Source organism: Mauremys mutica, chromosome 6 (genome assembly GCF_020497125.1).
Source record: "Mauremys mutica isolate MM-2020 ecotype Southern chromosome 6, ASM2049712v1, whole genome shotgun sequence".
Taxonomy (NCBI): Eukaryota; Metazoa; Chordata; order Testudines; family Geoemydidae; genus Mauremys; species Mauremys mutica.
This window is the reverse complement of record NC_059077.1, coordinates 6,036,730-6,050,371: the sequence shown is the minus strand read 5'-3', so window position 1 is coordinate 6,050,371 and position 13,642 is coordinate 6,036,730. Positions and strand designations below refer to the sequence as shown.

General features: G+C 45.2%; 1 protein-coding gene and 1 long non-coding RNA gene across 12 annotated transcripts in view; one reads left to right on the top strand and one right to left on the bottom strand.

Moving 5' to 3' along the window:
* The window catches only part of CELF4 (CUGBP Elav-like family member 4), an 860,161-nt gene that overhangs the window by 596,128 nt on the left and 250,391 nt on the right, over positions 1–13,642 (top strand). The window lies entirely within an intron of this gene.
* On the bottom strand, positions 645–6,643 carry LOC123372770. The gene is made up of 3 exons (XR_006580444.1): positions 6,500–6,643; positions 3,817–3,912; positions 645–1,187 (listed from the first exon to the last, which is right to left on the bottom strand). It is a non-coding gene; the product is annotated as an uncharacterized LOC123372770 (long non-coding RNA).

The following is a 13,642-nucleotide window of genomic DNA, read 5'->3' as shown; positions in this document are numbered from 1 at the left end:
GTCCTAATTTCCTGTGTAGTGTCCCGAGAACTTTGAGGAAAGAACTTTACAAAACAATTGGTATTATTAATACCAAAACCAAATCCAAATCCCTAGATCTCAAACATTCTAGGACACTGGGATTCTGGCATGAAGTACTGAACCCATTTTTGTTTTTACTTGTGTATGTGCGTAATATGTAGACACAGACACAGGACTAGATTCTGCCACCCTTTCTCACATTGAGTAGTACCTTACCCTGTGAATGGTTCTATTGAAATCAGTGGGATCGCCTGATAACTAAAGTACTGCTCAGTAGATGAGTATGGGTATCAGAATGTGGTCTGTGGGTTTTCAAATGTGCTCAGCACCTACAGCTCCCACTGAAGTCAATGAAAGTTGTGGATGCTCAGCACCTTTTAAAACTAGGCATGTCGATTGATCAGGCATGTAGGTAGATGATAGATGGACATGCATAAGATGAAGAACACTATGAACAGTTCTATTTATCAGTTTCTTTCCACATACAAGCCTACAATTTGTCATAACGGATGGGACCAATGATCCATCCAATCCAGTATCTTGCCTCCAGCAGTGGTCTGTGCCCGGTGCTTAAGAGGAATGAGAGAACCCACCCATATAGCACCTGGACAACTGTGCAGTGATGAAGTTGGGTGGGGAATTCCATCCCAGACCCGGCGGTGGTCCTCTCATGTCCTGAGGGGAAGAACACCTGGGCCTGGCTCTCGGCTGGTGTAAATCATCGTGTTCCATTGAAGTCAATGTAGTAATGTTGATTTACACCAGCCGAGGATTCGTCCCTCTTTTAGTTTTTAGGGAGCATAAACTGCAGGACATCCTTGGTCTGTAATGCAGAATGAGGCCCTGCTCCTCACCCCAGCACATCCAGAGCAAACTTGTTTGTCTTGATGACTCATAACTAAACCCTTTGATCTCCACACAGTTGTGAAGGGAGGCAGGGACACGGCGAGTCAGTTCTCTTGGATTAGGCAGAGGGTCGAATGCTTTACATTTGGATTTTCTCGGCTGTTGCCTCAGACTCCTAAATTGGCTCTTTCTTTGGAAGACAAGCTGGCCATTCAGTGGTTCAATTCCACGGCTCCATAGTGCTTTCACATGAAGGCATTTCCGCACCGCACATTTCATTCCCCAAGACGCTCTTGAGCCCCAGCGTTGGGGATTTGCATCTGTAACAAGGACAGCGAGAAGGAGACAGCCAGGCTAAGCTTTTGTAGCTGTCACCGGTGCTGTATTTGTTGACCCTCACCTGCGTAGCAATGCAGCCTGAGACGAAACAAAAGCGCTTTCCTCTTGACAACCTGTCCCCTCCCCCTTGCTCCCCTTATTCTAGCCGGGAAATCAAAGCCATGCTCTCCCACTGTTCGCGATACAAATCCTAGATTAGATAACCACAACCAAAAAATATTTAACAGCGCTAGGGCTGGGGATGGATCAGCATCTGCTTTAATTAAAAATCTACTTCCATTGATTTTTTTTTTAAAGGAACACGTTTGAAAGAAAATGAAGAAAATGATTCCCCCCGCCCCAGTTCATTGCATGGCATGTGTGTGGGCTCTTAGCTCCAAATAAGCCTTTGATCATCTGATTGCTGTCTAGGAAAATAAAATAATGGACTAGGTTTTGTCTTTTTGCAAACATGGGAGTTGGGAGGAGGGCTGGACTTCTGGGCGGCAAAGCACAAGAGAAACGTCAGAAAAACGAGGGGAGGGCGAGAGAGAGGAGAAAATAAATACAAAATCACAGCTGGTGAAAAAACCAGACTATCGGTGCCCACAGGCTGTAAGGACCACGTGCACAGGCCCAAGCCTGGGAAAAAAATCCCGTACAAGCTGCTCCCAGCCATACTGAATTCCCCTCCGAACATGTGTAACAATTACAAGCATTTTACCCTATTAAAATTGCACTAAAGCACATGCACACCCGCGAACTAGTATTCACCAGGAGCGTGTACTTCTCCTCTCCTCCTCCAGTGGTAGAATAATATACAGCGCAATACAGAAAGAGAAGGATGGCCCAGTGGGATCAAGTCCCTCCTCTGCCACAGGCTTCCTACTTAACCGCAGAAATGACTTGGATTCTCGGTGCCTCAGTTCCCCATCAGTAAAATGGAGATAACAGAACTGCCCTCTTCCCAGGGGCATTGTGAGGTTCTCAGGTACTCTGATAACGGGGCCCAGATCTGTAGCTATGATTGATAGCATGCGCTGGATATTCAGCTGATGTCATTTGCTGTACATCGGTTGACTTAAACGGTGCTATGCTGATTTGCACCTGCTGAGGACCTGGCCTTCTAGATTATAAGTAATTAAACTTTCAGACACCCTGAGAAGTATTGCAGATGGTGACACTGAGGCAAAGAAAATCACCTTTCCAGGCCATAGAGAACTAGGTCAGAACGAGGCCCAGAGCCCAATTCAGAAACGCACTTAACCATGTACTGAAATCTTACCATGTGCTTAAGACCCAATTGATATCAATGGGACTCATGAATGTGCTTGCATACTTTGCTAAGTAAAGATGGACTAAGCATATACTTCAGGGCTTTCCTGAATCAGAGATTAAGTATTCACAGGGTTCAGTCCACCATATCACGTTTCCTCTATCACCCACTATTCCATGAGAGAAAGACATCTATCGCCTCAGTTTCACCTTGTGCATGTCAGCGCAGGGTAATTTAGCAGCAGCCAGGAGAGGTCAGGAAATGTGTCTCTCAAACGATGCTTTTAGTAAAACTCTGTGATTAGGTCCTGTTAAGCTCACGTAAACAGCAGCCCAAAGCCTCTCATCTTTGCTCAGGCACAACTCTCATTGATCTCGACAGAGGTTTTGCCTGGGGTAAAAGGGAGGTGCCTCTTCACAGCTCAGCCCCTTTCTCTATCATGAAACAAACCCGACATCTCAGGTGTGAATACCCATGAGCCTTTGGGGAAGCTTGGATCCAGGAGGGGAGGGATAGCTCAGTGGTTTGAGCATTGGCCTACTAAACCCAGTGAGTTCAATCCTTGAGGAGGCCACTTAGGGATCTGGGGCAAAAATTGGTCCTGCTAGTGAAGGCAGCGGGCTGGACTCAATGACCTTTCAAGGTCCTTTCCAGTTCTAGGAGATTGGTATGTCTCCTTTTATTACCAGATCCGAATCCAAACTTTGCAGCTCAGAAAAGCCTCCTTCTAGAAAGGTGCAGACTTCACAGTTTGTGATATAAGCTGCAAATGAGGATGAACAAGGACATTCAAAATGTTGTTGTTTGTATCCTCGATGTGTCTCCCAGAATAGCTTGTGCTCCAGGAATGGAGCTGGAGGTAGCCAAAGAGAGACAGCCACCTGTGGAAGAGGCTGACCACCTCTTATCCTCCAAGAAGATGGTCTCCCAGAAGTTATGGAGTCTTCCCAGCTGGCTATCTCTTCAGACAACCAGCCCTTTGCTGCTAGCTATGCCTTAGGTATGGAAATTTGGAGCATGGACTGTCCTGGGTGGCATCTATTCACTCATGTCAACTGCGCATTGACCTATATACGTACACATGGTTTTATATCAGAATTCCCAATAGCTCATGGTTTAAGGGTGAAATCCAATTTGGTAGTTTCAGGATGAGTTTTGCTTTGAGTTTGGGGGGGTCAATTAAAAAACCCAGTTCCAAGCTAATCTTGTTAACCCCTATCAATGAAACTCTGTGAAAATTGTTTCATGATCCCTGTCAAACCAAATCTGGCATTCCCACCACTTGATCACTCTTTGCAATAGTTCAGTCGGTGCACTCTGTTCTATTCTATAATTGGTTCTTATACCACACTCACCATTGTTGTATCACAGTACCTTCCAGTAGTGCATTGAGTGATGTGACTAGCATCTTCAGATGAGTAAATAGTGTCTGCCTCTGTACACTTAGCGTTCTAAAGAGGAAAAGAAGTTGCAAAACCAGAGACAAATCAACACAGTGTTGTGGCTTTCAAGAAAAAGTGTTTTCATTCTCTCCAACAAATTAGTTTTTTAATTAAAAAAGGTAATTTTTGCAATGAAAAAGCAGCCAAGCTCCTTGGGATGAATTAATGAAAATTCACAGTATTTGAATAAGGGTCGGAATCTGAGGTGTGCTGTGTCCTAGGACACCATGAGATTTGATGTTATCCACTACAGCTTGTTCAAAATAATCAGAATTGCTTGAAAATGTTTTACTGGCTTTTTTGAAATTTTGAAAAATTTTGAAAAATGTCAACAGCTCTGGGGTAAACTTTCCAAAAGTGCTTAAGTGACCTAAGCACCTGTGACCCACTTTCATAAGTCACTTTGATGCTTAGATACCTAAGTCCAGTGGGTCTGAGGCTCCTAAATTACTTAGGTACTTTTTAAAGTTTTATCTTTAACTCTCCACTATTTACACCTCTTCCCTTCTGTATAATTTCCTTCTAAATAAGGCTGCTCCACTTTCTGGATAGCCGTGTGAAGGAGGTGCATTCAGTTCCCACATATATGCCTGGAATCCTTCTCACCAGTTGGACAGTGCTTTGGAAGAGGTGATGCAATTGATCTGGGGTAGACTTGAGATCTGGAAGCAGCTGCTGCACCTGGCTGAGCAGAAACAGGGATAGTTGTTGTTGTTGTTGTTTTTTAATGGGGGGCAGATGTTGAGAAACAGCCACAGAGAGCACCTCCCTCCCTGCGGTGCTGGGGCCGGTTTTATTCAATATCTTCATTAACAATCTGGAGGATGGTGTGGACTGCACCCTTAGCAAGTTTGCAGATGACACTAAACTGGGAGGAGTGGTTGATACGCTGGAGGGTAGGGCTAGGATACAGAGGGACCTAGACAAATTAGAGGATTGGGCCAAAAGAAATATGATGAGGTTCAACAAGGACAAGTGCAGAGTCCTGCACTTAGGACGGAAGAATCCCATGCACTGCTACAGACTAGGGACCAAATGGCTGGGCAGCAGTTCTGCAGAAAAGGACCTAGGGGTTACGGTGGACGAAAAGCTGAATATGAGTCAACAGTGTGCCCTTGTTGCCAAGAAGGCTAATGGCATTTTGGGTTGTATAAGTAGGGGCATTTCCAGCAGATCGAGGGATGTGATCATTCCCCTCTACTCAGCACTGGTGAGGCCTCATTTGGAGTACTGTGTCCAGTTTTGGGCCCCACACTACAAGAAGGATGTGGATAAATTGGAGAGAGTCCAGCGGAGGGCAACAAAAATGATTAGGGGGCTGGAGCACATGACTTATGAGGAGAGGCTGAGGGAACTGGGATTGTTTAGTCTGCAGAAGAGAAGAATGAGGGGGGATTTGATAACTGCTTTCAACTACCTGAAAGGGGATTCCAAAGAGGATGGATCTAGACTGTTCTCAGTGGTAGAAGATGACAGAACAAGGAGTAATGGTCTCAAGTTGCAGAGGGGGAGGTTTAGGTTGGATATTAGGAAAAACTTTTTCACTAGTAGGGTGGTGAAGAACTGGAATGGGTTACCTAGGGAGGTAGTGGAATCTCCTTCCTTAAAGGTTTTTAAGGTCAGGCTTGACAAAGCCATGGCTGGGATGATTTAGTTGGGTTTGGTCCTGCTTTGAGCAGGGGGTTGGACTAGATGACCTCCTGAGGTCCCTTCCAACCCTGAGATTCTATGATTCTATGATTCTATTCTATGATTCTATGATTCTATACATCACTCCTGTCTGGCATTGGTTAGGCCAGAGATTAACTCTGCCTTCTGCATTTCTGCCAAATTTTGTTCATTTTGTTGTTGTTTTGTGCTCCTAATCCACTCTCATTGGATTTGTTTGTTTCATGCACCTGTTGCATCCTGTAATGTGCATTGTGAGTTCTCTGAGGCAATGCCTGTCTACACAGTGCCCCGATCCTTCATTGGGGTCAGTATCTGCTACTGCTGTAGAAATCATATTAATATCGGGGTCTAATCCAAAGCTCACTGAAGGGAGTTGGATCTCTTTCATGGACTCCAGGGCCTTTGGAACAGGCTTTCAGGGAACAACCAGCCACATTTGTGATGTCCACAGAAGTCTTAAGTCTATTCTTAGAGGTGATGTCGTAGGTGGAACCCCCAAGAAGTTGTATTTGCTGGTGGACAGAGCAGCATTTTGTCCCAGCTCATATTTGCACATTCTTCTGAAGGCATCTTTTTTAAAAGGTAAATTTACACAAAGCCAAAGCTGGTAGTTGGGGAGAGATTGAGGGGACAGCTTGTTTAAAGAAGCAATTTGGACATAAGCCTTGATGGAAAATGAATGCATACCTTCAGTGCTGGAAACAACAGTATTTATGTGTTACATTTATTTCCTACTACTGAATGGATGGGTGGATGGGTGCTATCAGTTTGAATCTGTCCAGGTCAATAGTAACCAATGGCCATTTAGCAGCCTATGTCAAATGTGTTAGTGAGCATAGTCCATTTCCTATTGGCTACGTGTCAACATCACAAATACCCACCGACCATGAAGCTAATGGTCTGCACTCAAAGAGACTGAGCTTACCTGCCACGCCCATCCCAGGTGGCACATTGACAAAGGGTAGCATTGAGGATTCTTATGTTGCTGCTCCCAGTGCCGTATCTGTTCTGTGGGTTAGTAGAGGACTTTGGTCTTCAGGATTGTCAATCTAGGCGTTTTCAAGAGCCCCAGTCTCTGAAGGGACACAAAGATATATGACAGGGATGAAGCAGAGAGGGGAAAAAAGACATCTTTACTTGTGAGATATTAAAACCTTTAGTTTCCCAATTCAGAATCCCCAGCAACACCTTTGGAACATTTTGTGACTCATCGCAAGAATTTTGCCATCAGAATAATTTATTCTCTCACTCCCGCTATGGGGGCTTCTTGTTAACTAGTAACACGAAAGCAGCCAAAGTTTAGTTTAGCAACCAGAGCGAGGAAATCCGTCCTTTGTGATGCTGCCTCTCTACTGGTTCATTACCTCCCCTTTGTAGCCGGCTAGCACATCCATGCGTGAGCGCACGTGTGTGCCATCTGTGTTAATACATATGTATGTGTATTTTTACATATCAGTTCTATAGGGCTCAGCAACATCAAAAGGAACCTGGATAATCAGAGCAGAAGATAGAAAAGATCAAACAGAATATCTTTTAAACAGATCTGAGAAGCTTAATTTTCATCCAATGTTACTGCAGGAGCTTTTCCTTCTCCCCCCTCCTTAACTTCCATGAGTTTCTTTGATCTGTTTTGATGTCTCTTTCAGCTCCTCTTTCAAAAATAATTCTTTTAAAATATTTTTCCCCTTTCCTTTCCCCCAAAGTCATGAAGGCTTCCACGGGTAAGAAACTATCTCTATGCAATACCTCAGCCCCCTCCCCCAATACCTTCATACTCCCTGTCCAGCTGAGAACCTTTGACTTCAGGGGATCTGGATGAAATGAAAAGGGCACCAAATGCAATGTTATTGCCTTCGTGTCCGCGATTTTCCTCTTCGGCACTGTGGAGTCCTCTTCAGCTTTTGTACACGGCTTCCTTTGAGGCGATTGTTCTTCTGTCAGCCATTAAACTATTTGTTTCCCAAATAGACACAGGGCAGGTTTGATTTTAAACCTCAGTCGCCTTTTCTCATTGACCACAAGGTGGGAGTTGGCGTCGGGAGACCTGGGTTTGAATCATGATTCTGCTGCTGCCTCGCCATGTCCCCTAACCTCTCTGTGTCTCCATTTCTCCCTTTTTACACCTGGTACATTTACACTGTCTTGGGTGACATTCAGAGGGCCCCCCAGAAGACTCTGTGCACTGTTTGCACCACACTTCCAGTCCTGAGGCCTTCAAATACCTGCAGGAAGGAAGGGTTCTTCTTTTTACAGGGAATCAGTGTAACTCAAGGGAAGTCAGCCTCTAGGGCAGGAAAGCTCGGGCCAGAATTGTAAAGGCTCCAGTCCCATGTTAAGGTTCTAAGTAGGGTTTGGTTGTGGGTGGGGCCTTGTGCATCAGGGCTGAATTTCAGCTGGCGTGGAAATGGGTTTTCATCACACATTTGTTCTCCTCGGGCTGGGAAACAGCCGGTCTGACAGCATCCTGGCCCTTCCCTCTGCCCTTCCGGGGTTTTAAGAGGGTTCAGGATTGTGGATGGAACGGTGCCCATAAACCCACGCTGACTCGACTCCAGAACCAGTCTCCTTTACCCCAGATGCCAGCAGTCACTGCAGTCACCCTCTGCCGACCCTGCTGCGCCACCCCATCCCCTCGCTCTTCTGCCCCGGCCTTAGTCCATCCATTACACTTGGTTAGAGGGGGGAGAGTGAACTGACATTCACGCTCCTTTCTCCCATCAAAACCAGTTTTAAAGAGCAACAACTATATGGATGGCAGCAGGTCGGATTCCACTGGGAAGTACCAAAGCCTGTAAATCCCCCTCCTCCCCCATTCTCTCCTCCCACGTCTCCCGGTTGCAAACTGTGGTTTAAACCTGCTTTTACTATCATCATCGTAAAAGGCAGCGGGCTTGCAAGAGCCTCTCTGCCTGCAAAAAGCAGGTCTGCAGCACCACAAGGCACATTTTCTGCAGTATACAGCAGCTGCAAGAGAAAGCCAAACAAAATCGATTGGGCAAAATTGGGTTGAATTTATGTGGTGGTTTGTTAGAGGGCATGACAGTCAGCTGGGGACTGAGTAGAGGATGCCAGAATCATTTTCCTCTGGACCTCGAGTGGGCTCCAGGCATGGTCTGATGGACTGCAAGGCTCTTGTTTCCTCCATTAAGCTCCCTCCGCACTCCTCCATCTTCCCATCTCCAAACGAGTAGCGCCTTAGCAATTTTAGCTCTGGCCCTGTGTTCCCAATTAATATGATTTCAGCCTCCCTGAGTATTCTCGGAGCTGAGATAAAATGTGGGAAGTGTAAATACCGTATACACAGACACACAGTACTCACGAGAGTGGCTAGTCTTTGACGCCACAGTTCTAGCAGCAAGTCGGTGAGTTTGTAGGTAATAAAGAGGAGAAAAACTGAACTATTAAAGCACAAGTTTTTCACAAAACTGAAACTGCCCTGCAGATTGCAGATCTATTTTCAGTCATTCCAACGCCAACCAAAACACTACTAATAATAATTGCAGTTCTCAGGCTTTTCAAGTAATTTTTCATCCAGCAGCCTCCTACAAAGTACAAAGCCATCTCACGCCTGTCAGCCCAGCTGGGCTGTGCTCAGTCCGAGACACGGGGTGCCGGAAATTTAATCCTGAATTTCCCAAATCTAATCGAAATGGCACAAGCCATGATTAATAATTCACCACTTTATTACTGATCCGATGCCTTGGACTATCACAGCGCCTGAATAATTGATTCGCCAAGAGGGGCGATATATCCTTTCCTAAAGTGGGGAAAGTTTGACCGGAGAGTTGCCGAGTAAAGCTGTCTAAATGCTTTTAAATAGTTTGAGCCTACATTTCTGGCATTCAGTCTGTTTCTGAGGGGACAATCCAGGAAGAGGGAGCTAGAGAAGTTTTATACCCACCCACCGCAGTACATGTGGAATAAGGCCAGAAACATACCTAGAGAGAAAGCTTTATATTTAAACACTGCCGCACATGTAGTATAGCTATTGAAATGTACATCAAAAGAAAAATTTACACTCAACCCCAGCTGTACTAATAGAAGAGGGAGGGAAGGAAAGGCAGAAAACAAAGACAATAAACAGAAAGAGACACAGCAAAAGAAAGTTGTCTATCCTAGAATCATAGAATATTAGGGTTGGAAGAGACCTCAGGAGGTCATCTAGTCCATCCCCTGCTCAAAGCAGGACCAACACCGACTAAATCATGCCAGCCAGGGCTTTGTCAAGCCAGGCCTTAAAAACCTCTAAGGATGAAGATTCCATCACCTCCCTAGGGAACCCATTCCAGTGCTTCACCACCCTCCTGGTGAAATAGTGTTTCCTAATATCCAACCTAGACCTCCCGCGCTGTAACCCCCACTCCTACCACAAGAGTATGGATATGTGTTGATGTAGGGTCCAGTCAAACTACTGCTAAAGTTAACTGAAAACATTTGATTGATACTAACAGGAGTTGGCTCCCCTCAAATCCCACAGGGTACAAATAATTCCCATTGACTTCAGTGGGGCATGTCTACACGTCAAGCTGGAGGCATAATTCCAGCTTGAAGAGACATACCCACACTCGCTCTGCTGTCTGCTCAAACTAGCATGCTAAAAATAGAGCGTAGCTGTAGTGATGCAAGCAATGGGAGGGGCTAGTCACCCAATTACAATCCTGTCTGAGACGTTGGGTACATAGTCAAGAGGCTAGCCCGCCCACTGCTCACGTCATTGCAGCCACACTCTATTTTTAGCATGCCAGCCGGCTCGAGCACAGCTGGCATGGGTATGTCTGCTCAAGCTGGAATTCATACCTCCATGTCAAAGTGTAGACATACCCTGAGAGATCCTGAGTGATGGGGAAGAGTTGGGCTCTGTGGCTTTTATTCCAAGGGAGCCATGGAAATGCTTTGTTTCTGGCTTTGACTCATGAGCATCCCTGCTTCCCTGAGTCTTACTTAGAGTTTGGAAAATCAAAGCAAAACGCTAAGTTTTTCCTTGTCTCAGGCTGCAAAATAGACACGAGTCTGTTCTGCAAAGTTCAGGTCCCAATCCTAAAGTCCCCAAAGTTCAGAGGAATGTTTGGATGAGAGATGGGCAGTTTAGACCATTGTGGAGTCCATGGAACCAGATCCGAACCTTCGTGTTTAAGGTCAGAAGGAACCATCAGCTCATCTAGTCTGACTTGCTGTATATCGCTGGCCACTAAATCCTACACCTGGAAGGTGTTTGGATCCAGGATTTCAGGCTGGACAAGAAGCAATGGGCTTAAATTGCGGCAAGTGTGGTTTAAGTTGGACGTTAGGAAAAACTTCCTAACTGCCAGGGTGGTTAAGTGCTGGAATAAATTGCCTCAGGAGGTTGTGGAATCTCCATCATTGGGGATTTTTAAGAGCAGGTTAGACAAACACCTGTCGGGGATGGTCTAGATAATACATAGTCCTGCCATGAATGCAGGGGACTGGACTAGAAGATCCCTCAAGGTCCCTTCCAGTCCTACACTTCTTTGATTGTATGAAAAATCTTCCTAGTTTTGCATGATTTTCAACCAGAACCATAATTCTCCTTTGTGTGTCATTTCATCTCTCTATGCTTCACTTCCTCTATCTGTAAAGGGGTGCCAAGAACTATAAATATTATCATCACCTGAATGTGGGGATGGATTTATGATAGCCCCCCACAAGTATATTTTTGCAGCATTAATGGAAGCTTAGCCATGTCATTTTAATGGAAACCATGACACTAATAACACAAGCAATGCTTTGAAAATTATACAGGAGGGCTAACATTTCTTAAACCCTTTAACTTCTGCCAAATGTGCGATATGGACACAGGTTAACCAGCAATCAGCCTAGTTCCTGTCTAGTTTTGAAAAGTTTCATGGGACATGGAGACAACTTCTGCAGATTTTACACATCCAACACCTGGAATTTGTCAGGGAAAGACCACACCTCTGAGGCTATCCAGAAACCATGCTTTTTTCACTAGTGTCCAGTTTATTTAAATATGATTGACTGTACCCATACGATAGCAGCAAAGCAGTTAAGGGGTTAACATAATTGGAGTGGGTTTATTTATTTATTTACTTTACTTTGGGTGGTTAAATAGAAAGCAAGCCTTACTGCCTTATTACTATCATTGTGCTGAGATATTACATTAAAGGAGTTCAGGGTTTCAAATTGAATGTCAAATATAATATCGCACTGGAAGCTTGAAGTGTGCAGCTGAGCTGCTCAGCTCCGGAGGGTTCAGGCAGTTAATGTGACTGTCCAATAGCATGCAAACCAAGCGATCTCCAATTCAGCCCAGTGAGTTTTCTTCAGATGCTCGCTGAAACTTACGAGGGGGAAAGAGAAGAACTGATGGCTGTCAGGCAGCTGAGGACGTAGAAAAAGGGAGTTCAGTGTAACAAATTGATTGTAGAGAAATTGATCGGAGCAGTCTATCGCTTCAGCTTTAGCAGCCAATCATAACTAATCAACCCATTGTCACTTCAGACTGCAGCAAGCATTGCTGTGGGGTGGGGGAAGAGAGAGAATATCTTTCATTTTCTTTGGTGGAAAAGAGCCGTGGGAGTTGCCTTTGGAGTAGATAAGACATGATCACGACTTACCTTGAATTCTTCATTATTTTCCTCTTCTGGCCTGATGGCCTGATTTTTTCCCCTCTGTAAACACCTGATAGAGTATCTCAGATGAAAGGGAAGGTCCCTGACTCAATTACTTCCAAAGGATGCTACAGGGTAGGACCAAATTTCAGTGTGTTTTTCACTTCATAGAATCATAGAATAACAGGGTTGGAAGGGACCTCAGAAGGTCATCTAGTCCCTCCCCCTGTTCAAAGCAGGACCAATCCCCAGACAGATTTTTGTCCCAGATCCCTAAATGGCCCCCTCAAGGATTGAACTCACAACCCTGGATTTAGTAGGCCAATGCTCAAACCACTGAGCTATCCCTCGAAAGAGCCTGTGAGCGACCTCCAGATGAGACCAGTTTGGCCCAGTGTAAAGAGTAGTTATAACGAGGCACTCAAGAGTTAACCCTTCATTCTTCTGATTTTTCCAAGGTTCTGGGTGGGGGAAAACTAGGTGATATTCAGCTCCCATAACTCCATTGACTTCAGCAGAGTTGTGCCCATTTTTATCAAAGTCGAATTTGTGCTTAGCTCTCCAGCAAGACACAAACACAATCACGCTTCAAATGGCAGGATAGGGTTGTCAGCTTGACCCATGCTGCTGTTCACTACAAACCCTGCTCTCAGGTTGCCCTTGAATTGTAGATCACAGGTTCAGAACATGTCTGCTCCTCTTGTGGCCAGTCGGGTGAAAAGGGAGTCACATGTTCTCAGATCTCTCAAGTACCCTTAGCTTATGTGATAAATCCTGGCTTACCAAGAGGTCCCCAGTCCAAGTCTCAGCTGAGGCTAATGTGGAAGACCTATGCTGAAAAGTGAGTCCAGCCACCAGTTGGGGTTGAGGTCTAAAGAGATTCCCCGTGTCTGGCCACCGGCTGGCAAACAGAACATCACAGACTTCTTCCAATTCACCAGCTCACTCATGGTACGCCTCCTCCCCAAGGCCACAATTCAGCAGATCATTTGAGTGCATACTGAGGTACAGCAAAGCACTTACGCATGTTGTTAAGTCACATGCACTTAAGTGCTTCACTGTATGGGTATGGACTGCCAAATCAGGCCCATACTGGGACAAATGACAATGGAATCACTGAAAGAGAATCCTGGAATTCAAGGAGGTGTTTTGCCTGTGTAAGTAAGACAGGAGTGTGTTCAAAGCAGGTGGATAAAAATACAACCCAGTGATATAATTAAACGATTTCCAATGGGCAGCTCATTGGGTGTGACAGGAACGCCATGAAACAGCTCCGGAAATACGTCTTTTGTTCTTCTACCTCAACCATGTCCTTGCAGGTCAATGAAGGAAGGTGGCAACTTTAGCTGATGCCGTGTTTGCTTACTGTGTTGCATGTTATGCTGGAAACAAATTAAAAACAAAAAAACAACCCAGTAGGGTTAAGTTTGCATTTTATAGCCCTGTTGGGAAATAACATGGCAGGAGCAGCTCACTTA